Below are 27881 nucleotides of genomic sequence, written 5' to 3'. Positions count from 1 at the left end.
AAATGGTATGGGCCTAACAGAAGCAGACGATATTAAGAAGAGGTAGAAAGAATACACAGAAGAACTATATAAAAAAGATCTTCATGACCCAGAGAGCCATGATGGTGTGATCACTCAGCTAGAGCAAGACATCATGGAATGCAGTCAAGTAGGCCTTAAGAAGCATCACTACAAACCTAGTGGAGGTGATGGAATTCCAGTTGAGCTATTTCAAATCCTAAAAGATGATGCTTTTAGGATTTGAAATATGCCAGCAAATTTGGAAAACTCACAAGTGGCCACAGGACTGGAAAAGGTCAGTTTTCATTCTAATCTCAAAGAAAGGCAATGCTAAAAAATGCTCAAACTACTGCACAATTGCACTCGTCTCACACGCTAGTAAAGTAATGCTCAAAATTCACCAAGCCAGGCTTCAACAGTATGTGAACCGTGAATTTCCAGATGTTCAAGCGGGGTTTAGAAAAGGCAGAGAAACCAGAGAGCAAATTGCCAACATCCGTTGGATCATCAAAAAAACAAGAGTTCCAGAAAAACATCTGCTTCAGCTTTATTGACTATGCCAAAGCCTTTGATTGTGTAGATCACAACAAACTGTGGAAAATTCTTCAAGAGATGGGAATACTACACCTCCTTACCTGCCTCCTGAGAAATCTGTATGCAAGCCAGGAAGCAACAGTTAAAAGTGGACAAAGAACAACAGACTGGTTCCAAATCAGGAAAAGGAGTATGTCAAGGCTGTATATTATCACCTTGCTTATTTAATTGATATGCAGACTACATTATGCAAATTGCCAGGCTGCATGAAACAGAAGCTGGAATCAAGATTGCTGAGAGAAATATCAATAACCTCAGATATGCAGATGACACTACCCTCATGGCAGAAAGTGAAGAAAAACTAAAGAATCTCTTAATGAAAGTGAAAGAGAAGAATGAAACGTTGGCTTAAAATTCCACATTCAGAAAACTAAGATCATGGCATCTGGTCCCTTACTTCATAGCAAAGAGATGGGAAACAATGGAAACAGTAAGAGAGTTTGTTTTGGGGCCTCCAAAATCATTGCAGATGGTGACTGAAGCCATGAAATTAAAAGATGCTTGCTCTTTGAAAGAAAAACTATGACAAACCTAGACGGCATATTAAAAAGCAGAGAAATCAGTTTGCTGACAAATGTCTATATATTCAAAGCTATGGTTCTTTTTAGTAGTCATGTACAGATGTGAGAGTTGGACCATAAAGAAGGCTGAGTGCTGAAGAATTGATGCTTTTGAACTGTGGTGCTGGAGAAGGCTCTTGAGAGTCCCTTGGACTGCAAGGAAATCAAACCAGTCAGTCCTAAAGGAAATAATTCCTAGATATTCATTGGAATAACTGATGCTGAAGCTGAAGCTTCAGTACTTTTGTCACCTGATGGGAATAGCCAACTCATTAGAAAAGACTCTGATTCTGGGAATGGTTGAAGGCAAAAGGAAAGGGTGGCAGCAAAGGATGACACGGTTAGATAACATCATTACTCAATGAACATGTGTTTGAGCAAACTCTGGGTGATATTGAAGGATAGAGGAGCCTGGTGTGCTGCTATCCGTAGGGTCACAATGACTGGGACATGACCTAGTGACTGAAAAACAATGACAAATACTCTAATTTTATTTTCACACTTTCTGGTATTATCTCCCAGCCAGGGTTTCTGCATAGCTTTTCATACTTACTTCCAAATGCAGAATTCTAATCTACTACCTTTAATATGTAAGACTGTAGCTTTTCCTACCACTGTTTCTCTTGACCTTGGAAGCAGTTGAGTATTACTCTTAAGCGGGTAAACCGCAAACATTCAATGAATGCCCTATCCAGTTACATTTGTTTTTTTCAAAATTAAGCAGTTATCAATCTTCTGTTGTGTTTTGGACACTTTCCAATGTCTAACTTTTTACTCCAGTTTTACCTTTGTTTTCATGGGGTATTCCCATCATCATTATTCTCCTTTGGCATTACTGAAAAAGAAAATGATATTTTTTTCTTCCAGATCATACTTTCATACTTTGTAAAGGCTTATTGACAAGGAAAATATGACATATTTGAAGTGTATATCTTAACAAGTTGTGGCATATGTATACATCCATAAAACTCTCAACATAATCAAGCAAATACACATAAAGTCACCTCAAAATTTGTTCATGTTCCTTTTAAATATCCTCTACCTCTTTTGTTCTCCTGTTCCAGAGATCTATTGTTCTGCTTTCTATCACTGGTGATTAGGCTGTATTTTTAGGAATTTTATTTAAAAATTAATAATGCAGTATTCTTTTTTATCTGATTTCTTTCACTCAGCATACTTGCTATGTTATGTATTTGTGTGGCTGTATGTGTCACTAGTTTACTCCTTTTTACTGCTATGTTTTCATTTTATCATTTTATCATTTTACCATTATGTAGTCCTTTACCTGTTGATTTACCTTTGGTTTGTTTTCAGTTTTGGATTATTACAAATGAATCTAGTATAAGCATTGCAAATGAGTATTTTTTTAAATGGACTTATGCTTTTATTTATCTTGGGTAAATGTCAAGGAGTTTAGTGGCTAGGTTTTATAATTTAGTTTTTGTATAATATTAGTATTTTAAGATTCACCAAATAGTTTTCCAAAGTGATTGTGTCACTCAAAATCCTCACTGGAGTGCATTAGAGTTTCAGTTACTCTAAATCCTTGCCAATATTCCTTTTACATATCTTGACTGGTTGGTGGTGATGGTTTCATAGGAGTATATATATATATATTTCAGATTTTACTGAAACATACACATTAAAGTACTTTCAACATAATAATCAATAAAATTATGATGGTCACTTAATTTTTTCTGTGAACTGTAATTTTATTTTTAAGTATAGATATATATATATATATATATATATGCATGCATTCATTATATTTCCACAATGTGTGTGTGTGTTTTCTCCCAGCTCATGCTTTAGTATTTGTTATAGGTATTACCAGATTTTAAAATGCTACCCTTACCTGGCATATATACTATATTTGATTCTTTTTAAAGTCACAGTAAGATTTCATATATAATGAGAATGAGACAACAGTTTCAGAAATGTGCATGTGTTTAGTCTCTAACTGAAATTTCATTTTGTGCTGTGCCACACTACTGATTAACAAATAGTTTACAGATGTGGAGAGACTTTGATGTGTGTGTGTGTGTGTGTGTGTGTGTGTGTGTGTGTGTGTGTGTGTAGCATCTGAACAGAACCTAGGGTTTCTGAAGCTCCTAGATTCTTTGCTACTAGCCTCTAGCAGCATTGTGTGCAGCCACTTAGTTGGTTACCTGAACAACAAAGGTAAAGAGTAGCCAGGGCGGGGCTAAGATGGCAGAGGAATAGGATGGGGAGACCACTCTCTCCCCCACAAATCTATCGAAATAACATCTGAACGCTGAGCAAACCTCACAAAACTACTTCTGAACGCTGGCAGAGGACATCAGGCATCCAGAAAGACGCGCATTATCTTCAAAAGGAGGTAGGAGAAATTATAAAAGATAAAAAGAGAGACAAAAGAGTTAGGGACGGAGAGCCTTCCCGGGGAGGGAGTCGTAAAAGAGGAGAAATTTCCAAGCACCAGGAAACCCTCTCACCGGTGGGTTTGGGGGAAGATTTCAAATCTCGGAGGGCAACATAACTGGGAGAAAAAATAAATAAAACCCACAGATTACGTGCCTAAAGGCAACTCCCAGCAAAGAACCCCAGACGCTCGCATCCGCCACCAGCAAGTGGGAGCTGAACGGAGAGGAGCGGGCGGCACTGCTTAGGGTAAGGACTGGGCGCGAACACCCTGAGGTCAATCTGAGAGAGCTAACCTGAGATAGCAACCTAAACTGTGGGACAGCCAGAGAGAGAGAACTATCCCGCGAAAAGCCCTAATCTAAGGCACTGCCGGCCCACTCACAGAACAAAGGACTGAGCGATACCAGAGGAGAGCTAGACGGCTGCGGACCGCCCCATCCCCCGCCGGCCCAGCAGGCAGGCGGGGCCAGCCAGAGCCAGAAAGGGGCAAACTCGGCCCCAAAGAGGGCACCCCCTACCAAACTGCAAACAGGCTCCCAGTTTCTAAGCAAAGACTGCCTGAGATCCTGGAGGGTTGACAGCCTCCAGGAGGGTCGCAGCCAGAGACCAGCTCCCCAGAACAGACACAAAGCACACCGGAGCCGGGCACGCTCATAAACTGAGGCGGGGACCAGGGAGGTGATAAGCTGCACCACCCCAACAGGGGAGAGTGCGTTTGCCAAACTCCTGGCTGCCTGAGCTGCTCCGACCGGGAACAGCACAAACCGCGGGCCCAACCGAGTCTGCGCCTTTGTGGAGTACCCGGGAACCTGAACCTGAGAGGCTTAGACCTGGGAAGTGCATGCATCTCAGGGCCCACTCCCCGGCCGAGTAACCTGAAGCCTGAGCAGGGTAGACGGGGAAAGCACACATGCCATGAGCGGGGGCAAACCCAGGGCAGCCGAGACACTGCGAGCTCTCCACACACACACCAGTGATGTTGGTTTGCAGTGTTCCTCCCTCCCCACAGCAGGATTGAACAAGCGAACCTAAAGAGACCACCTCTGCTCCTTTGTGGCAGGGAGGAAATTAGACACTGAAGAGACCTCCAAACAGAAGCCAAATAAACAGAGGGAAGGGCGTTGGAAGTGACAGGCCAACAGATTAAAATCCCTGTAGTTAACATTGACTGCATTGAAAGGGGCCTATAGATCTTAAAAGAAAAGTATAAGTATAAGCAGGAACAAGGATCTATCTGAAACTGAACAGACCCCACACTGCTCACAACAGCTCCAGAGAAAGTCTGGGATATATATTTTTACTATTATCATTTAAAAAAAATTTTTTTTCTTTCTTTTTCCTTCAAGTTCTCTATTACACCTTTAATTTTCATTTTCATAACCCACTATTACCTTGCAAAACAAAACAAAACAAAACAAAAAACCCTATTTTTAAAGCAAACTGCACACGTATATCTTATACTTTTTGTGTTTTCTTTTTTTTACTGTTTTTTTCCGTTTTACTTTTTTTACTGTTTCTTTTTTTACTGTTTTACTGTTTTTTTCTTCTTAAACTGTTTTTTTCTTTTTTTTTATATTGTATTTTTTATAAGAGTCTGACCTCTACTCTAGATTTTTAATCTTTGTTTTACATAGTTGATATCAATTTTCTGCATTTAAGGATACAATCTTTAGGACCCATTTTTACTCAGGAGTGTGATTACTGGCTTGATTACTCTCTGCCCCTATTGACGCTCTTTCTTCTCCCCCAGGGGACCTCTATCTCCCACCCTCCTCCTTCTCTTCTCAACCCAATTCTGTGAATCTCTGAGGGTGTTCTGGGTACCGGAGAACATTTCGGGAACAGAATACTGCCCAGATCTCTCTCTCCCCTCTTGATTCCTCCCTTTCTACTCATCCTCACCTCTATTACCTTCGTCCCCCCTCTCTATGTATCTCTGTGAACCTCTCTGAGGGTTCCAGACTGTGGAGAGCACAGAGGGAAGTGCTTACTGGCTAGACTGCTCTCTCCACGTTTGAGTCCCCCTCTTCTCCTCCTGGTCACCTCAAACCCCCACCACCACCACCTCTCCATGTAACTCAGTGAACCTCTCTGGGTATCCCTCACTGTGGAGAATCTTTTCACCATTAACCTAAAAGTTTTATTATTGATGTTGTATGGATGGAGAAGTCTTGAGGCTACTGCAAGAATAAGACTGAAAGCCAGAGGAAACATTAATTAATAAGAGATCATCCAATAGCCTCCACATATACACTGAAACCAAGCTCCACCCAAGAGCCAATAAGTTCCAGAGCAAGACATACCACGCAAATTCTCCAGCAACGCAGGAACATAGCCCTGAGTATCAATATACAGGCTGCCCAGAGGCACACCAAATCCATAGACATCTCAAAACTCAATACTGGACACTCCATTGCACTCTAGAGAGAAGAAATCCAGTTCCACCCACCAGAACACTGACACAAGCTCCCCCAACCGGGAAACCTTGACAAGCCACCCGTCCAACCCCACCCACAGTGAGGAACCTCCACAACAAAGAGGAACTTCAAACTACCAGAATACAGAAAGGCCACGCCTAACACAGCAATCTAAACAAGATGAAAAGGCAGAGAAATACTCAGCAAGTAAAGGAAAATGAGAAATGCCCACCAAACCAAACAAAAGAGGAGGAGATAGGGAATCTATCTGAAAAAGAATTTAGAATAATGATAATAAAAATGATCCAAAATCTTGAAAACAAAATGGAGTTACAGATAAATAGCCTGGAGACAAGGATTGAGAAGATGCAAGAAATGTTTATCAAGGACCTAGAAGAAATAAAGAGGAGTCAATATATAATGAATAATGAAATAAAGGAGATAAAAGACACTCTGGAGGGAACCAACAGTAGAATAATGGAGGCAGAAGATAGGATAAGTGAGGTAGAAGATAGAATGGTGGAAATAAACGAAGCAGAGAGGAAAAAAGAATCAAAAGAAATGAGGAAAACCTCAGGGACCTCTGGGACAATATGAAACACCCCAACATTCGAATCATAGGAGTCCCAGAAGAAGAAGATAAAAGGAAAGGCCATGAAAAAATACTCCAGGAGATAATAGTTGAAAATTTCCCTAAAATGAGAAAGGAAATAGTTACAGAAGTCCAAGAAACCCAGAGAGTTCCAAACAGGATAAACCCAAGGCGAAACACCCCAAGACACATATTAATCAAATTAACAAAGATCAAACACAAAGAACAAATATTAAAAGCAGCAAGGGAAAAACAACAAATAACACACAAGGGGATCCCCATAAGGATAACAGCTGATCTTTCAATAGCAGCTCTTCAGGCTAGAAGGGAATGGCAGGACATACTTAAAGTAATGAAAGAGAATAATATACAACCCAGATTACTGTACCCAGCAAGGATCTCATTCAGATATGAAGGAGAATTCAAAAGCTTTACAGACAAGTAAGAGCTGAGGGAATTCAGCACCACCAAACCAGCTCTCCAACAAATGTTAAAGGATCTTCTCTAAACAGGAAACACAGAAAAGATGTTTAAACACGAACTCAAAACAACAAAGTAAATGACAACGTGACCATACTTATCAATAATTGCCTTAAATGTAAATGGGTTGAATGCCCCAACCAAAAGACATAGACTGGCTGTATGGATACAAAAACAAGACCCCTATATATGCTGTCTACAAGAGACCCACCTCAAAACTAGGGACACATACAGACTGAAAGTGAAGGGATTGAAAAACATATTTCATGCAAACGGAGACCAAAAGAAAGCAGGAGTCGCAATACTCATTTCAGATAAAATAGACTTTAAAATAAAGGCTGTGAAAAGGGACAAAGAAGGACACTACATAATGATCAAAGGATCAATTCAAGAAGAAGATGTAACAATTATAAATATATATGCACCCAACATAGGAGCACCACAATATATAAAGCACATACTATCAAGTATGAAAGGGGAAATTAACAATAACACAATAATAGTGGGAGACTTTAATACTCCACTCACACATATGGATAGATCAACTAAACAGAAAATTAACAAGGAAACACAAACTTTAAATGATACAATAGACAAATTAGATTTAATTGATATTTACAAGACTTTCCACCCCAAAACAATCAATTTCACCTTTTTCTCAAGTGCACACGGAACTTTCTCCAGGATAGATCACATCCTGGGCCATAAATCTAGCCTTGGTAAATTCCAAAAAATTGAAATCATCCCAGCCATCTTCTCTGACCACAATGCAGTAAGATTAGACCAATTACAGGGGGAAAAAACTATTAAAAATTCCAACATATGGAGGCTAAACAACACGCTTCTGAATAACCAACAAATCACAGAAGAAATCAAAAAAGAAATCAAAATATGCATAGAAACGAATGAAAATGAAAACACAACAACCCAAAACCTATGGGACACTGTAAAAGCAATGCTAAAGGGAAGATTCATAGCAATACAGGCGTACCTCAAGAAACAAGAAAAAAATCAAATAAATAAACTAACTCTACACCTAAAGCAACTAGAGAAGGAAGAAGTGAAGAACCCCAGGGTTAGCAGAAGGAAAGAAATCTTAAAAATTAGGGCAGAAATAAATGCAAAAGAAACAAAAGAGACCATAGCAAAAATCAACAAAACTAAAAGCTGGTTTTTCGAGAAGATAAACAAAATTGACAAGCCATTAGCCAGACTCATCAAGAAACAAAGGGAGAAGAATCAGATCAACAAAATTAGAAATGAAAATGGAGAGATCAGAACAGACTCCACAGAAATACAAAGGAACATAAGAGACTACTACCAACAGCTATATGCCAATAAAATGGACAACTTGGAAGAAATGGACAAATTCTTAGAAAAGTATAACTTTCCAAAACTGAACCAAGAAGAAATAGAAGATCTTAACAGACCCATCACAAGCACGGAAATCGAAACTGTAATCAGAAATCTTCCAGCAAACAAAAGCCCAGGACCAGACGGCCTCACAGTGGAATTCTACCAAAAATTTAGAGAAGAGCTAACACCTATCCTACTCAAACTCTTCCAGAAAATTACAGAAGATGGTAAACTTCCAAACTCATTCTATGAGGCCACCATCACCCTAATTCCAAAACCAGACAAAGATGCCACAAAAAAAGAAAACTACAGGCCAATATCACTGATGAACATAGATGCAAAAATCCTTAATAAAATTCTAGCAAACAGAATTCAACATCATATTGAAAAGATCATACATCATGACCAAGTGGGCTTTATCCCAGGAATGCAAGGTTTCTTTAACATCCGCAAATCAATCAATGTAATACACCACATTAACAAACTGAAAGATAAAAACCATATGATTATCTCAATAGATGCAGAAAAAGCCTTTGACAAAATTCAACATCCATTTATGATAAAAACCCTCCAGAAAGCAGGAATAAAAGGAACATACCTCAACATAATAAAAGCTATATATGACAAACCCACAGCAAACATTATCCTCAATGGTGAAAAATTGAAAGCATTTCCCCTAAAGTCAGGAACAAGGCAAGGATGCCCACTTTCACCACTACTATTCAACATAGTTTTGGAAGTTTTGGCCACAGCAATCAGAGCGGAAAAAGAAATAAAAGGAATCCAGATAGGGAAAGAAGAAGTAAAACCCTCACTGTTTGCAGATGACATGATCATCTACATAGAAAACCCTAGAAACTCCACCAGAAAATTACTAGAGCTAATCAATGAATATAGTAAAGTTGCAGGATATAAAATTAACACACAGAAATCCCTTGCATTCCTATACACCAATAATGAGAAAACAGAAAGAGAAATTAAGGAAACAATAACATTCACCATTGCAACAAAAAGAATAAAATACTTAGGAATATATCTACCTAAAGAAACAAAAGACTTATATATAGAAAACTATAAAACACTGATGAAAGAAATCAAAGAGGACACAAACAGATGGAGAAATATACCGTGTTCATGGATTGGAAGAATTAATATAGTGAAAATAAGTATACTACCCAAAGCAATCTATAGATTCAATGCAATCCCTATCAAGCTACCAATGGTATTTTTCACAGAACTAGAACAAATCATTTCACAATTTGTATGGAAATATAAGAAACCTCGAATAGCCAAAGCAATCTTGAGAAAGAAGAATGGAACTGGAGGAATCAACCTGCCTGACTTCAGGCTCTACTACAAAGCCACAGTCATCAAGACAGTATGGTACTGGCACAAAGATGGAAATATAGATCAATGGAACAAAATAGAAAGCCCAGAGATAAACCCACGCACCTATGGACACCTTATCTTTGACAAAGGAGGCAAGAATATACAATGGAGAAAAGACAATCTCTTTAACAAGTGGTGCTGGGAAAACTGGTCAACCACTTGTAAAAGAATGAAACTAGAACACTTCCTAACACCATACACAAAAATAAACTCAAAATGGATTAAAGATCTAAACGTAAGACCAGAAACTATGAAACTCCTAGAGGAAAACATAGGCAAAACACTCTCCGACATAAATCACAGCAGGATCCTCCATGACCCACCTCCCAGAATATTGGAAATAAGGGCAAAAATAAACAAATGAGACCTAATTAAAATTAAAAGCTTTTGCACAACAAAGGAAACTATAAGCAAGGTGAAAAGACAGCCTTCAGAATGGGAGAAAATAATAGCAAACGAGGCAACAGACAAGCAATTAATCTCAAAAATATACAAGCAACTCCTGCAGCTGAATTCCAGAAAAATAAACGACCCAATCAAAAAATGGGCCAAAGAACTAAACAGACATTTCTCCAAAGAAGACATACAGATGGCTAACAAACACATGAAAAGATGCTCAACATCACTCATTATTAGAGAAATGCAAATCAAAACCACAATGAGGTACCATTTCACACCAGTCAGAACGGCTTCTATCCAAAAGTCTACAAGCAATAAATGCTGGAGAGGGTGTGGAGAAAAGGGAACCCTCTTACACTGTTGGTGGGAATGCAAACTAGTACAGCCACTATGGAGAACAGTGTGGAGATTCCTTAAAAAACTGGGAATAGAACTGCCATATGACCCAGCAATCCCACTGCTGGGCATACACAGCGAGGAAACCAGAATTGAAAGAGACGTGTGTACCCCAATGTTCATCGCAGCACTGTTTACAATAGCCAGGACATGGAAGCAACCTAGATGTCCATCAGCAGATGAATGGATAAGGAAGCTGTGGTACATATACACAATGGAATATTACTCAGCCATTAAAAAAATGCATTTGAATCGGTTCTATTGAGATGGATGAAACTGGAGCCCATTATACAGAGTGAAGTAAGCCACAAAGAAAAACACCAATACAGTATACTAATGCATATATATGGAATTTGAAAGATGGTAACGATAACCCTATATGCAAGACAGAATAAGAGACACAGATGCATAGAACAATCTTATGGACTCTGAGGGAGAAGGTGAGGGGGGGACGTTCTGGGACAATAGCATTGAAACATGCATATTATCATATGTGAAACAGAACACCATTCCAGGTTCGATGCATGAGACAAATGCCCAGGGCTGGGGCAATGGGATGACCCAGAGGGATGGGATGGGGAGGGAGGTGGGAGGGGGGTTCAGGAAGGGGAACACATGTAAACCCATGGCTGATTCATGTCAATGTATGGCAAAAACTACTACAATATTGTAAAGTAATTAGCCCCCAACTAAAATAAATAAATTTATTGAAAAAAAAAAAGAGTAGCCAGACAGCAAGAATGATGAACAATATCTTATGCTCCATACTTGGCTTTTAAATATAAAATGTATCCACTTGAATATTTGTCTTGGCAAACAGCTGGAGGGTGTGCCACTGCCCAGAGTGGACCAAAGACTTACTTCACTGCTGTAGGGGGTTTTATTGCAAGTTCCCGAAGAACATAATACACTAGCCAAGATGCTGGATTTGGAAGCAGTGGGGCTAGGCTAGACATCTGGTAGGTAAATTGCAAGCAGCAGTTATATACTGTAGCCATTTATACCAGCTGTTTCTCTCCATTTGCAACTGAGGTGTTTTTACTGACATGCAAATTGTTAGATGGTATTCTAACTAAAGTGTACGTATTCTGAAAATTAGAGCTTCACTATTGTTTTTAAATGTTTCATGTTATAACTTTTATAATTATTACAAGAAACACTGATAACATAATTGCCAATGAAAGAGGAATGAACTGTAAGTCCTTAAATATAAATTATATCACACATATTAGAATGGCTGTAAAACGGCTTTAAACCTTTTATAACCTATTACGAGACTAAAAATTTCTCTCATCAAGGGTGATTCTCAAGGTATTCAGGAGACTATTAACAAAAAGTCTAGAAAAATAATTGTGTGAATCTAATTCAAACTTAATTAGTGATATAAAAAATTTTAATGGGAGCAAATACAATTATAAATTTGAAAAGATTTTATTTGGACATATATAAATTCTGTTTTAATAGCTATTTAAACACTTCACATTTATTATAGTCATATAGTATGGAAAAAACTGTAATTAAGTTTCCAAGTTCTATATAGATTCCTCCACATTCTCTGTAATTTATAGCAGTTAGGAATACGTGTAGCATCATTTCATATGGATGAGTGCTGTGAAATTTGGCAAGTGCTGCCCAAGCAAATGTAATATCAAATAGCAGTTAGTGATCAACAATTGCTTCTAGCCTCCTGTGTAAAGATGATATTTTTTTAAAGTTCTCTTTAGCAGATATTGTTCACTTAAAAAATTAGAACCCTGTCAGAAAAGTTATAACCACTTCCAGTACTCTATAGGATTTATAAGGTGATCTATCTAGAAAAGTAGGGAGGTCATGTAAAATTTTGAGTTACTTTAGTCCAGTCCAAAATATTGGGAAGTTCAGTCAAATTAATTGTTTGCATTTTCCCCATAAGCCATGGAAGCATAGATAGCCAAAGAGTGAAATGGTTTCCTAAAACAGTGATGGGGAAGAATTTTCAGGCATTAATATTTTTCCTCCCTCTAAATACACATGCAGCTTGCATATTAAAAAGGAACTCAATTCCATATATCTATATGAGCTGCGGTATTCCTGATCTTTTAGGAATCTTTTAGAAAAATATTTTTCATTTGCCTTCCCTTCTCTGTGAGGGGTTAATTCTCTCCCTCCAGTTCTTCAGACCAAGATACCTGGTGTTACCTTGACTCATCTCTTTTTCTGACACTTGACATGCGGGTTATAAAAAAATGCTAGTGGTTCTACCTTTTTAGTGTATCCAAAATCTCATCTTGTGTACTCCATCACTAACATCCACCTCTCACATGCAGTTCTCTCTCTGTTGGATAATTGCAGTTTACTTCAATAAACTCCCAACAGATCTCTCTATTTTTTTTTCCTTTGTTTCCTAATAGTCCATTCTTTAAAAGCAAGGATGACTATTGTAAATTTAAATTATGTCAAAATTATTTAAATTATGTCTATGCTCAAAATTCCACTGAGTCTCCCATTTCAATTAGAATAGAAGCAAATAATGGTCTTCAAGATCCAGTAATGATATGCGCCTGTACTAGTGAGGGTTCTGTAGAGAAACAGAACCAATTAAATGTGTGTGAAGATATTTATTATAAGGAATTTTTTTAAATGTCTCATAAAATTATGGAAACTGAGAAGTCCCATCATCTGATGTCTGCTGGAGACCTAGGAGATGGTGGTGTGATTCCGTAGGAGTCTGAAGGTCTGAGAATCAGGAGATCTGGTGGAATTCATTCCAGTTCAGGTCCAAAGGCCTAAGAACCAAGACACCAAGAGCAGAAGAACAATGGCCCATCTCACCAAAAAGGCAGAGGAAGGAATTCTTCCTTCCTCTACCTTTTTGTTATATTCAAGTCCTTAAAGGATTCAATGATACCCACACAATTGGGGAGGGCAAATCTCTTTAGTGAGATTACCAACTCAAGAGCTAACTCTGCTTCAGAAAGCAGAGTCTTAACCGCTGGATCACCAGAGAAGTCTCAAGGGTCAGTTTTTACAAATTAACTAATTTATTCTAATTGGAGGCTAATTACTTTATAATTACTTGGTGTGTTTTGCCATACATTGACATGAATCAGCCACAGGTGTACCTGTGTCCCCCCACCCTGAACCCGCCTCCCATCTCCCTTCCTATTCCATCCCTCAGGGTTGTCCCATTCAACATTTTGCTCAATGCTTCAGCCGCTCTGGACTCTTAAACTTCTAAAGATACAAACAACACAATAAAACTAAAGATTTTGCTGTATTCTTTGCCTAGAATATTATTTTCCTACATATTGACTAAGGTTATAACTTCACCTCTTTTAAATCATTGTTCATGCGTCACCTTCTTAGTGAGACATATTTAATACTCAGTCTTAGCAAGTCTCTAACATTTCAATTATTTTCTGTGGCTCTCATTATCATACTAAATTATTATAAATACAATTTATTTTGTAGATATATTTACTGTTTCATGTCTGTCCCTTTCAGTAGGGTTAAGTACCATGAAGAGAGGAATTTTGTTTGATGTTTTACTCACTGATGAATCCCAAGCACAGAGGAAAGGGCTTCCCAGGTGACACTGGTAAAGAATCCACCTGCAGGAGGTGCGAGAGATGTGAGTTTGGTGACTGGGTTGGGAAAATCCCCTGGAGTAGGAAATGGCAACCTGCTCCAGTATTCTTGCCTGGAAAATTCCCCTGACAGAGGAGCCTGGCAGGCTACAGTCCATGGGGTTGAAAAGAGTCAGACATGACTGAGCATGGCACAAGCACAGAGAAAAGCCTCTGATGTAGAGTAGCCATTCATAAATTTTTACTGAATGAATGATAAATATATGTATGGATGATGTCTTTTAGAAGGAAATGTGTTTTTCCAGTTCGTTTAGTGAGTTATAAATGGTCTGTCAAATTACCCTTCATCTAAGAATCAGAAAAGAAATATGGAGGTAGTTTCTGCCGTAGGTCTCTGGAATAGTAGAGTGAATTTTTCTTTCATGAATTAAGTTTTCTCTGAATAAACATGATTGGAAATTAAAAAAAAATGTACATATATTTAGTTTAATAAAGAAAGCCTTAGCAGGCTTTAGAGGAGAATGAATGATCATAAGTTCTGAGTTAGTGCATGGTTTGACTAAAACCCAGGATCCTAGAGAAGGGTATGTGTGTGTGTGTGTGCTAAGTCATTTCAGTCATGTCTGACTCTGTGTGACCTCATGGACTGTAGCCCACCAGGCTCTTCTATCCATGGGATTCTCCAGGAAAGAATACTGGAGCAGGTTGCCTTGCCTTCCTCTAGGAGATCTTCTCAACCCATGAATTGAACCCATGTCTCTTACATATCCTGCATTGGTAGGCAGGATCCTTACCACTAGTGCCACCTGGGAAGCCCCAGAGAAGGGCATAAAACTATAGTAAAAACCAAAAAAACAAAAATAAGCAATCTTTAAACAATTAATTCAACTTAATTTTTTTCCACTTAATGAAAGATACCTTGCTAAATATAGTAGTCATTTTGAGGATAATTATTCAAGAATATTAATTTCTTGTAAATGAATAATATTTATGCAGAGGTAGACTTGTGAAGCTATAAATCTTATTTTATTGAGATAAGCAATTACATTAAAGGGACTACTTCAGTACTTTTCTTTCCTGTTCAACTATGATACTATTACTACTTCTCTCAGCAATATTAGTACCCTCTGAAAGTGGTACTGTTGTAATGGGCTCTCTAGGGGAACTAGGGATTCCTTCAGCTGCTGTTTCTACAATTTTAGTCACTTCCTTACTGTATTTCTTGAGTCAAAAATAGTTGAAATCTCTTGGAAATTTGATATCTTTACATTTGTAGGGAAAAAAAACCCAGCAATTTCTCAGAGTGTTATTCTCCTCAAACTGTAATGTAGTCACATTTGATTTGACCATGGGGCAAGTTTCAACCTGAACAATCAGGGCATAGAGGGTTAAGACTTCCCCTAAATAGTACTGAGAATTGATGAAAGGTGGAGACAGTAAAGGGGACCTAAATGGAAGCAAAACTTTCACACTGTAATCAAAATGTTGTTATCATTAGACTGGTAATAAATATGTCTATTACAATATCCAGAGCAACCAATAAGCAAAATATGCAAAGATATATTAAAAAACAGAAGAACTGTTAAGTAACTTGGGAAGATAAAAGGAACAATAGAAAACCAAGCAGAGGAAGCCAGCAGAAGACAAATAAAATGCCAGGTTCAAGAGCTGATATTATCAACAATTTCCTTAAATATAAATTATCTGAAAACCCAATCAAAGAGAGATTGACAGAATGGAGGAAAAAATATGACCAAACTATACACCATGTACATGAGACTCACTTCAAATTCAATAACAAAGGTAGATTCAAAGCAAAATGATGGAAAAACACATACCATACAAATATTAAGGAAATATATGCAGAGAAGTAGACCTCAGAACAAATAAAATTGCCAGAGATAAAAAAGGTCAATATATACTAATACAATGATCAACTCACAGAAAAGCCATAAAGGTTTTCATTGTGTGTTTGCCAAATGTGAGACCCGAAATACATGAAGCAAAACCTAATTAGATAGAAGGATAAATCAAATCCCTTATGATTATACAGGGGAAGTGAGAAATAAATTTAAGGGACTAGATATGATAGACAGAGTGCCTGATGAATTATGGACCGAGGTTTGTGACATTGTACAGGAGACAGGGTGCAAGACCATCACCAAGAAAAAGAAATGCAAAAAAGCAAAATGGCTGTCTGAGGAGGCCTTACAAATAGCTGTGAAAAGAAGAGAAGTGAAAAGCAAAGGAGAAAAGGAAAGATATAACCATTTGAATGCAGAGGTCCAAAGAATAGCAAGGAGAGATAAGAAAGCCTTTTTCAGTGATCAGTGCAAAGAAATAGAGGAAAATAATAGAATGGGAAAGACTAGAGATCTCTTCAAGAATATTGGAGATACCAAGGGAACACTTCATGCAAAGATAGGCTCAATAAAGGAAAGAAATGGTATGGACCTAACAGAAGCAGAAGATATTAAGAAGAGGTGCCAAGAATACACAGAAGAACTGTGCAAAAAAGACCTTCATGACACAGATAATCACGATAGTGTGATCACTCACCTAGAGCCAGACATCCTGGAAGGTGAAGTCAAATGGCCCTTAGGAAGCATCCCTACAAACAAAGCTAGAAGAGGTGATGGAATTCCAGTTGAGCTATTTCAGATCCTAAAAGATGATACTGTGAAAGTGCTACACTCAATATGCCAGCAAATTTGGAAAACTCAGCAGTGGCCACAGGACTGGAAAAGGTCAGTTTTCATTCCAATCACAAAAAAGGCAATGCCAAAGAATGCTCAAACTACCGTACAGTTGCACTCATCTCATATGATAGCAAAATAATGCTCAAAATTCTCAAGGCCAGGCTTCAGCAATACATGAACTGTGATCTTCCAGATGTTCCAGCTGGTTTTACAAAGGCAGAGGAACCAGAGATCAAATTGCCAATATCCGCTGGATCATCGAAAAAGCAAGAGAGTTCCAGAAAAACATCTATTTCTGCTTTATTGACTATGCCAAAGCCTTTGACTGTGTGGATCACAATAAACTGTGGAAAATTCTGAAAGAGATGGGGATACCAGACCATCTGACCTGTCTCTTGAGAAACCTGTATGCAGGTCAGGAAGCAACAGTTCGAACTGGACATGGAACAACAGACTGGTTCCAAATAGGAAAAGGAGTACGTCAAGGCTGTATATTGTCACCCTGCTTATTTAACTTATATGCAGAGTACATCATGAGAAACACTGGGCTGGATGAAACATAAGCTGGAGTCAAGATTGCTGGGAGAGATATCAATAACCTCAGATATGCAGATGACACCACCCTTATGGCAGAAAGTGAAGAAGAACTAAAGAGCCTCTTGATGAAAGTGAAAGAGGAGAGTGAAAAAGTTGGCTTAAAGCTCAACGTTCAGAAAACAGATCATGGCATCCGGTCCCATCACTTCGTGGTAGATAGATGGGCAAACAGTGGAAACAGTGGCTGACTATATTTTTGGGCTCCAAAATCACTGCAGATGGTTATTGCAGGCTATGGTTTTTCCAGTAGTCATGTATGGATGTGACATTTGGACTGTAAAGAAAACTGAGCACTGAAGAATTGATTCTTTTGAACTGTGGTGTTGGGGAAGACTCTTGAGATTCCCTTGGACTGCAAGGATGTCCAACCAGTCCATCCTAAAGGAGATCAGTCCTGGGTGTTCATTGGAAGGACTGATTCTGAAGCTGAAACTTCAATACTTTGGCCACCTGATGGAAAGAGCTGACTCATTTGAAAAGACCCTGATTCTGGGAAAGATAGAGGGCAAGAGGAGAAGGGGACCACAGAGGATGAGATGGTTGGATGGCATCACTGACTCAGTGGACATGAGTTTGGGTAAATTCCGGGAGTAGTTGATGGACAGGGAGGCCTGGCATGCTGCAGTCCATGGGGTCCTCAGCGACTGAACTGAACTGACTGATAAATACACAAAGATAGAATTGTAATTGGAGAATTTGGCATGTCTTTTTCTTATTACTTTTTCAAGCCTACTAAAGTTTATTAAGATTCTCATTTTGGCATAACTTTATTTAGCAACAACCCTGATCACAATCACACCAATTGTTAGGCATAGGTTAAGTGTGAATGTATTACTTCTCTTAAGCAAGATTAATTGGGGAACAATTGGTGAATGAGTATTATGTCCCAGAATGTGCATAATAAAGATTTAGGATAATCACTTACATTCCTGATTCATTGGTTTTTGATAATGAAATAATTGAAAATCACTAGTAGACTCTGGTGAACTTGATAAATATAAAACAATGATTGTGATAACGATAAATTGTATGTGGTTGAGCAATACAAGCCCAGCAGTATAATAAAAGAGCTTCTACTTTTTTTTAAGAGTGGCTAGAAAGCATGCATTTTTAATAAGAACATTTAAATTATGCTCTTCATAATGAAAATAATTATCCTCCAACAATTAAAACTTAAAATAGAAAATTAAAAAAACAAAACAATATTTAGTCAAAATACCCCAAGTGAGACAGATTTAATGTTTCAAACTAAAAATAATATAAAACAAAGGTTAAAATATGCTAAATTATCCAGCAAACAATTTTATATTAAAGACTTTTCAGAGAGAAGACTAAGGAACATACCTCACCTGTAGGCATAAAAGTGTTAATTCAAATTATATCTTCCTATTGGAGTTTTTAGTTTTACTGATATATAATTCATACATCATGTAATTTACCCATTTAAAGTGTACACTGAATGTTTTTAAAAATATATTCAGAAAGGGCACCCATTGCCACATTCTAATTATAAAACACTTTCATCATCTCAAAAATAAACCCCATACTCATCAGCAGTCATTGTTTATTACCACAGCCCTTTTCCCTGCTACCCAAAATACACAATTTTGTTGACTATTAATGTCTGTATGTAGATCTCTCTATTCTGGACATTTTATATAAATTGAATCATGTAATGTATGGTCTTTCATAACTGACTACTTTCATTTAGCATAATGTTTTCAAAGTTCCTGTTGTACCATGTATTGGTATTCTGTTCTTTTTATTTGTCAAATGGTACCCATTTTTGAGTATATAATATTTTGTTTATCGATTTAGGGAGAAGGCAATGGCGCCCCACTCCAGTACTCTTGCCTGGAAAATCCCATGGATGGAGGAGCCTGGTAGGCTACGGTCCATGGGGTCGCTAAGAGTCGGACACGACTGAGCAACTTCACTTTCACTTTTCCCTTTCATGCGCTGGAGAAGGAAATGGCAACCCACTCCAGTATTCTTGCCTGGAGAATCCCAGGAACAGAGGAGCCTGGTGGGCTGCCATCTGTGGGGTCACACAGAGTCGGACACGACTGAAGCTACTTAGACTTAGACTTAGATTTATCGATTTATCATGTGTGAATATTTAAGTGGTTCCACTTTTTCCTATTATGAATAACATTGCTGTGAGCATTTGGGTAAAAGTTTTGTGTGGACAGATTTCTTTTCAGTATATACTTAGGAGTAGACTATGCTTAATGTTTTGATGAATTACCAATTTTCTAAAATCATTGTGCCATTTTACAGTCATCAATATTGTGTGAGTATTCCAATTTCTCTAGATTCTCTCCAATACTTTTGTCTCTGATACTTACAGACAACCTGGTGGATGTAAAATGACCTCTTATTGTGGTTTTGACTTGCATTTTCCTAGTGCCTATGTTCATATTGCTCAAATGTGCTTATTCTAATTATAACATCAATATTTTAAAAGAAGAAGCATTTTAGAATACATATATAAACATTAAATAGTGATCCTGATGACAAGAAAAAAGATAAATGTTTAATAAAAAATTACTGTTTCAGGTTTGGGGAAATCCAATTACATATTCCACCAAAGATACTATTGCCTTTTCTTTTCTTGGACAGTTAAGATGTGTCAGGGGAAGACCATATTAATATTTTTTTTTATACTATCAACTGAAAATTCCCCATTATTCTACCCCCCAAAAAAAATCTGAGATGAAAAATATTATGAAAAAATCATGCAATATGTTGAATATTTTATTTTAATTTTCTCGTATGAATAATCTGTTGATACAGTAACACTTTATCACTTCAAATTTATGGAGGAATTGGGTTAGCTGAATCCTAAGTAAGGATAAGCTTACTCAACAAATATTATAAAGAGAAGGCTATCTCTTTTTATCTACCAGGGATACATTTTTGAGATTTTCTTAGATTTTTTTCTGAACCAATTCTTTGAGTTTTCAGGCTATTATCAAGAGCGCTAGTACCTCTGTATGGCAGTTGAGGTCTTTAAAGAAGCAGATGCTGTGATGGAATAGGAAATATAAGAGATTTATTAGGGGAAATGCCTGTTTATGTTTAAGGCAGCAGGAATCAGCCAGGAAAACTTCCAGATCATATTAAAATTTAACACTTTTAAAGGGAGAGGTGTGAGGATTGGGTAGAAAGTGAAAGTCACTCAGTTGTGTCCGACTCTTTGCAACCCCATGGACTGTGTAGTCCATGGAATTCTCCAGGCCAGAATACTGGAGTGGGTAGACTTTCCCTTCTCCAGGGGATCTCCAGGGATTGAACCCAGGTCTCCTGCATTGCAGGTGGATTCTTTACCAGCTGAGCCACAAGGGAAGCCAAGATTGGGTAGAAAAAGGCTCAAACTGCAGTGTGACTCTGAAAGAATATTAGCAAGATCCCTAATGAGTTCGAAAGCAAACTGTCAATTAGAGAAGTTCCATGATGTGTATGAATTAACCAGTTCTAGTACCCTCTTTCAGTTACTGACTGGGAGCATCCTGGAAAAAGTGGCAAGAGGATTAATGACAGATTTCAGTGGTTCAGCCTCAGGAAGCTGCTATCAGTTAACTACGTTACTTATAGTAGTTTCCCTCTTAAATGGAGATAGGGGAGGCATACATCCATGGTTTCCATAGCTCATCCTTTACATAGTACAAATTCACTTCTCTGTCTATATTTTTGGGACAGTTCTTTCATTGTTTCTATGCAAAGCTTAGAAGAAGGAATTTGGTTGGATAAACTATAGGCCCCACCACTGCAGTTGACCTCAGGGCTACAACTGGTACTCACTTTCTTTTCTTGCATTCATACATTCTAAATTTTCCTCACTCTTACTTTCATTTCCATGATTTTGTTAATCTGGCACTATGAGCTAAGTGCTTGTTTCTGTAGGGTCTGTACCCTGGTGGTGAAAATCTTCTCATGGACAAGGAGACTGCTGCACATGATCACTGACATTCATAATTTGGCAAAGTAACAGCAAGTGTTAGCAAAGTAGGATCTCACCGACACTCATCTCTGCTGCCACTGTGTTAAAAAAAAAAAAAAAAAATCACTGTCTCCTGTTAATCTACATAGAATATCCCTGCCAGAATAATTGTTTTGCTATCCCTTACTAGTCTCTGGAAACCAAGCATTTAGAATGTTCAGGTGGAAGTTGTAGTAGGCAGTTGATTAAAATTTTACTTTATTTCTTGGGCTTCCCTGGGGGCTCAGATGGTAAAGAATCTGCCTACAATGTGCGAGACCTGGGTTCAATCCCTGGGTCGGGAAGATCCCCTGGAGAAGGGAATGGCAACTCACTCCATTATTTTTGTCTGGAGAATTGTATGGACAGAGGAGCCTGCCAGGCTGCAGTACAAGGGTTGCAAATAGTTGGACATGACTGAGTGACTTTCACTTTCACTTTATCTCTTGGCAAAGAATGACCTCTCAGACTTTTGGACCGTATCCTCTAACTTCATAGAGGTTAGTGTTGAAAGTTTAGGGCTTCCTTGGTGGCTCAGCGGTAAAGAATCTGCCTGCAATGCAGGAGATGCAGAAGACATGGGTTTGATCCCTGGGTTGGAAAGATTTCCTGGAGGAGGGCATGACAACCCACTCCAGTATTCTTAACTAGAGAATCCCATGGACAGATAAGCCTGGTGGGCTACAGTCTGTAAGATCACAAAGGGTCAGACACTACTGAAGTGACTGAGTACGCATACTGGTTGAAAACTTGGAAGCACAAAGTTTCCCAGTAGATCACTAAAACTAATGACAATTGCAGTCTCTCTTGCTTTCATACCTGGACCATGTATTTTACCTCCTTCGATCTTCAGTAGTCATGTTTAACTTGATGTTATGTTAAAGTACCCTACCTTCAATTTATGACACCTAGTTAATCCTCTGTGAGCCTTCTAGAAGTCATAATGTATCACCAAGACTTGTAATTTCTATGGTAATGTTCCTGAATACAGCCTTCTGCCTAATACTCACTTGTATAACTGAGTTAAACTAATCAAAACTGTACCCTGCTTGGGTCATTGGTGAACTGAAGGGTCTTTGAAGATAAACTACATGCTCAGAGCATGTGAATGCAGTACAGCCACAGGAGAAACCTGAGTTTTAGCAAAGTAAGGAAGAAACATATGGAAATGGAAAATGCTATTGAAAATTGCTGCATTGTGTAACATAAGAGCATAACAGTAAATAAGACCTGCATCAGTGAGAGTCTTGTCTACTTTAACTTCTAAATGGCTATCATCATGTCTCATTTCGATTAGAATAAAATCCTCCCAACTCAAATATTTGCCTTTTGTCTTGCCTTGTTCATTTCCAAAATCAGCAGTTTATATAGAAAATATGATTATGTAACTCTACTGTTAAAACTATTCATTGCCTTTCTACTGCTTCCAGTCTGCCTATCAACTATATTTGCTATGCCAGGCATTCATCATGTGAGCTGTTAACGCTGCAGGTTTTCAAAGTCTTTGTGGGTCCAAGACCCTGCTTGATGTTGCATTTGTTTACTTCTTGCTTCGGTAGCACATATACTAAAATTGGAACAATACAGAGAAGATTAGCATGGTCCCTGTGCAAGGATGACATGCAAATTCGGAAAGTGTTCCATATTTTTGGGCTTCCCTGGTGGCTCAGAAAGTAAAGCATCTGCCTGCAATGTGGGAGACCTAGGTTCGATCCTAGGGTTGGGAAGATCCCCTGGAGAAGGAAATGGCAATCCACTCCAGTACTCTTGCCTGGAAAATTCCATGGATGGAGGAGCCTGGTAAGCTGCAGTGCATAAAATTGCAAAGAGTTGCACATGACTGAGCAACTTCATTGCTTCTCCATTCACTTTATGGGCTTTCCTCATAGCTCAGTTGGTAAAGAATCCTCCTGCAATGCAGGAGACCCCAATTCAATTCCTGGGTCGGGAAGATCCACTAGAGAAGGGATAGGCTACCCACTCCAGTATTCTTGGGCTCCCCTTGTGGCTCAGCTGGTAAAGAATCCACCTGCAATGTGGAAAACCTGGGTTCGATCCCTGGGTTGGGAAGATCCCCTGGAGAAGGGAACAGCTACCTACTCCAGTATGCTGGCCTGGAGAATTCCATGGACTATAAAGTCCATGGGGTTGCAAAGAGCTGGACACGACTGAGTGACTTTCATTTTCTTTCCAATTTCAAACTATTTCTTCCAGTGATTCTGAACTAACTTCAGGACTTCAGTTCACAATTCTCTACCTAGAAATTTCATGGGGATTAGAGTCAGAAGTACTGATTCTACTTTTTCTCACCACTAATGAGCAAGTACTTTTTCTGGAACTTTATTTTCCTCATCTCAGTAACACAGATTTTTTACTGGCTTGTAGGCAATTCTCTGTTTTTTAAAGTAACATAAAATGTGCTCAAGCAGAGGAATTGGAATTTAAATAATATTTTGAAGGGGATTTTGAATGTTTTGTTACATTGCGGGCATTAGTAAATCTTTCATTCTTACAAATATTTATATAATTTGTTTCAAAATTCTTTTGAGGCAGCCTGGGAAATTGTGGGGCTCTATAAAGATGATCAAGCATTTTATTATTTTTAAATATACTGCAGAAATAAATGAAATAGCAACTGAATAAGTGCAAAATGTAGATTACTATTTCCTGCTGTGATAAAAGGATAGTTATGGAAGTGACTGATCTTATTTATGATCACTTATTTAAAATATAAGTGTGAAGACTTGTGAAATTACAACCATGTTAATATTCCCTCATTATCTATTTCACTAATAGATACTCTTACATTCATATATCCATGACAATAAATAATGAATTAATATTTAGTTTTGTTTTTTACTTTGAGAATTTTCTGTTCTGAAGCAGTACTTCTCAAGCTAAAGGGAAGAGAATATTTTCAGTAAATGGAAACTTTCAGAATCTTTTGAGTCACACTAACATTAAATAGGTGTCTATTCTAGACTGTATCCATTTTCCAAGCAACGTAGATAGGAAAAGCACCCTTTTATTAAGGTCAAATACACTTGTTAGGAGCGGTGTACTGTGAGCATATAATTAGTGAATCGCCATGGCATTAGTTGCCAAAAGAAAATGGATGTATTATCCCTCTGAAATTCTGACTAGTTCTAAATACCTTACCATTAGAGACATAAAAGCATTGGTAATATTACTCCAAATACATAAGTTCTTAATAAAACTAGGATTAGGGAAAATAAAGTAAGCATCTTAATTATCAGACATTACTGTGATCCTTTACACAGTGGGAAAACAAAACTGAATTCCAAATAATTCAGAAAGTCTTGAAGCAATGTAAAATTTATGAAATTTGTATCAGTAATATGCATTAGCTTAATTCATATTTTCTTAGCATTACAGTTTGATGATCAGCTTCTAAGTATAAAATGTCAAAAAAAAAGAGATGATTGGTAATTTGATTAGATTTTGAAATATCACCTCTCTTAAATTATGGTTGATAAGTATGCCATTGTTGCATTGTCAATTTTAAATGGATATAGGATTTATAAATCTATAATAAAATATACTAAAGTATTTTTTTAAAAGATGCCTGTATCAAACTGCATTTGAATGCCTTCTGAATTATTTGGCCATACAGTAAATTGATGGCATTACTATCACTTCTTGGCAACAAATCATGAAAAAAGGCTGAGATACAGGGGATAAGCTTTTATTCACACACACAACTTCAATAATACAAGGGGAGTATACCCAATTACCAGTAAGCAAATTGGTTTTTGTAGACATGTTCTGTATTTCACAAGCTTTCTCCATTGTGAAAATTTCAACCAAAGATATCAAATATAGATGTGCACACATAGAACAATTCTCTAATCAATCCCACAAGATTTGGAGACAAATGAGAAACAGTCTGCTTCATGAAAGCAGGAACTAAGTTCCTCTTTATTGTAAGTTTGCTTATGCTTTTGATTTACCATTAAGCACTTTTTCCTGCAGATTTCTGAGACTTCCAGAACTCAGTGAGCAATCACGTTTAAAGTTTAAAGTAAATTACTACTGAATTACGTAAATGTTAAGAGTACCACATGTGCATGTGTGTGTGAGTAGCTACACAGAATTCAGATTAGAAAGAATGTAAACGGTTCAAAATAATAGGACTAAAAAGTAAGACTTTGTAAAGATAAATTAAAAAGAGGGGAACTGTCTATGTGTCCAGCTCTCATTTTAGATCTAGTATGGGCTTCCCTGGTTGCTCAGCTGTCAAGAATCCATCTGCAATGCGGGAGACCTGGGTTCGATCCCTGGATTATACAGATACCCTGGATGAGGGCATGGCAACCCACTTTAGTATTCTTGCTTGGAGAATTCCTTGGACAGAGGAGCCTGGCAGGCTGCAGTCCATGGGGTCACAAAGGATCGGGAACAACTGAGCAACTAAGCACAGCACAGCGCATGCATATTTATAGAGGTAAAGGTGTTTTATTTTTTAACAACATGTATTTTCAATCTTCTATTCCTTATGAAAGCAATTTTTGAAACAAATAACACTAAAAAAAAATGTACCATTGGTAACATTTCCTAAGGAAATGCTTGATCAGTCTACAGATTTGGTTTTAGAATTCCTTGTCTTTGTGATACAAACATTCTAATTCTGAAATCAATTTTAGTACAATATTATTGCTTTTCTTTAGAGTATATTAAAGGATATGATTCCATTTTGTTTTTATATTTGCCTAGGAACATCCTTTAAACTGCATCCCTTTTTCTTCCCCATTTGCCCCACATCTGAGAAAGGTAATGTGAAAGACTGGCTACTGGATTCTTTGCTACAGTGGAAAGTTCAAGCCACATAAGTCCCTTATTCCACAGAAACCCTCATGTAGGCTACATCGTTAAACTTCATAAAAACCTAAAGACAGTCCTATTTTCCTCCTCGCTCTTCTACAAGCCAGTTTTCAGAGCAGTTTAGGAAGTCTGCACTGCTCTCCCCAGAAAGCCTTATCATTTTAATAATAAATCTTTCCCAAACCTCTTGGGATATGCATGTTGGTGGGAGGGGCATTGTCAGTGTCAACATTTGAACCAAATTTTGGAATCCATTCTGACTCTGAAGAGTAGATACAGTAGTGAGCATACTATGCTCATTAATATTTTCTTAAATATAAGAATGATTAAAATTTATGTTGTCATGATTTGATTTAAATATTACTGCATTATAATTAAGGTGCTACAACTATATGAAAGAAAATAAAATGGAGAACATACTAATACTATGTATTTATTGTGCATCGAGGGGCTTCCCTGATAACTCAGTTGGTAAAGAATCTGCCTGCAATGCAGGAGACCTGGGTTTGAACCCTGGGTTGGGAAGATCTCCTGGAGAAGGGAATGTCTGCCCACTCCAGTATTCTGGCCTGGAGAATTCCATGGACTGTATAGGCCATGGGGTCACAAAGAGTTGAACAGGACTGAGCGACTTTCACTTTCATTGTGCATTTAAACTTAAAATCGTTTCTAAAGAATTTTAATTGCTATAGAATGACACACTTTTCTATAATGAAACTTAATCCATTAAAATGAGAAAAAATATGTTAAATGAATATTCAATTTTAAATGTTATTTGAATGTTATTCATTTGGCAAAATTATAAAATAAGCATGTTAAGTAGTCATGTACTGCAAAATAATAAATTTATTTCCACAGTATGACATGGCAGAATTTGTAGTATGTTAGAGAGAATTACCTGCATCACAGTTCATGAGTCTGTTTTTTTAAATTAAATTAACTATTATTAATGTTCTAAAGAAATGGCATCAGTAAAATTATAAAAGCTGTAATTGATGATGGGAATGTCGTTATTTCCTCTCTGCAGTAATTGTTTTTAGTCAGATAATAGTGTTTATTTTAACCTGATTACATTAAGAAATGCTGGCATTTTATATCATTTGTTATTTGAAGTAAAATTTATAAGACCAAAATCAATTAATTTCTAATAGAAATGAAATAAATTGGATTGTCCTACTGTTACATGTTTATATCTAGAATTTTTGACAAATGATTTTTTTTTTACATTATGCAACATATTATGCTCTCTTGGTGATTTTGGTCTCTTTCATGACTATAAATATGTGCTGTTGACACCCAAGTTCACGTCTTTTTGAACCCATATGTACAAAATTGTACTTGTAAGCAACCTTCTCTTTCTCAGCAATTATTTTATTAAGTATTTAAGGCAAAATAATTGGAATCATCTTGTTTAATATTTTCCCTCATAGGTCACATCTAATCTGCTCTCTAATTCTTCCAACTTTATTCCCAAAATATACCCAGAATCTGATCATTTTTCAGAACTTAAACTTATGTACAACTCTAGGCCAAGCTATCATCTTTGTTTATTTGCATTACTGTAGTAAATTCCAAGTTACTCTACCTTTTCATAATCTTGACTTTTTCA

At 37.5% G+C, this 27881-nt stretch overlaps 1 non-coding gene across 1 annotated transcript; it reads left to right on the top strand.

Moving 5' to 3' along the window:
• Positions 1-22977: 22977 nt before the first annotated feature.
• LOC145511753 (U6 spliceosomal RNA) lies at positions 22978-23080 on the top strand. The gene has a single exon (XR_014058134.1). It is a non-coding gene; the product is annotated as a U6 spliceosomal RNA (small nuclear RNA).
• Positions 23081-27881: the final 4801 nt, after the last annotated feature.

This window comes from Giraffa tippelskirchi, chromosome 6, assembly GCF_054371585.1.
Source record: "Giraffa tippelskirchi isolate mGirTip1 chromosome 6, T2T-mGirTip1v1.2.pri, whole genome shotgun sequence".
Taxonomy (NCBI): Eukaryota; Metazoa; Chordata; class Mammalia; order Artiodactyla; family Giraffidae; genus Giraffa; species Giraffa tippelskirchi.
The sequence above is the reverse complement of the archived record's forward strand: the minus strand, read 5'-3'. Positions and strand labels throughout refer to the sequence as shown.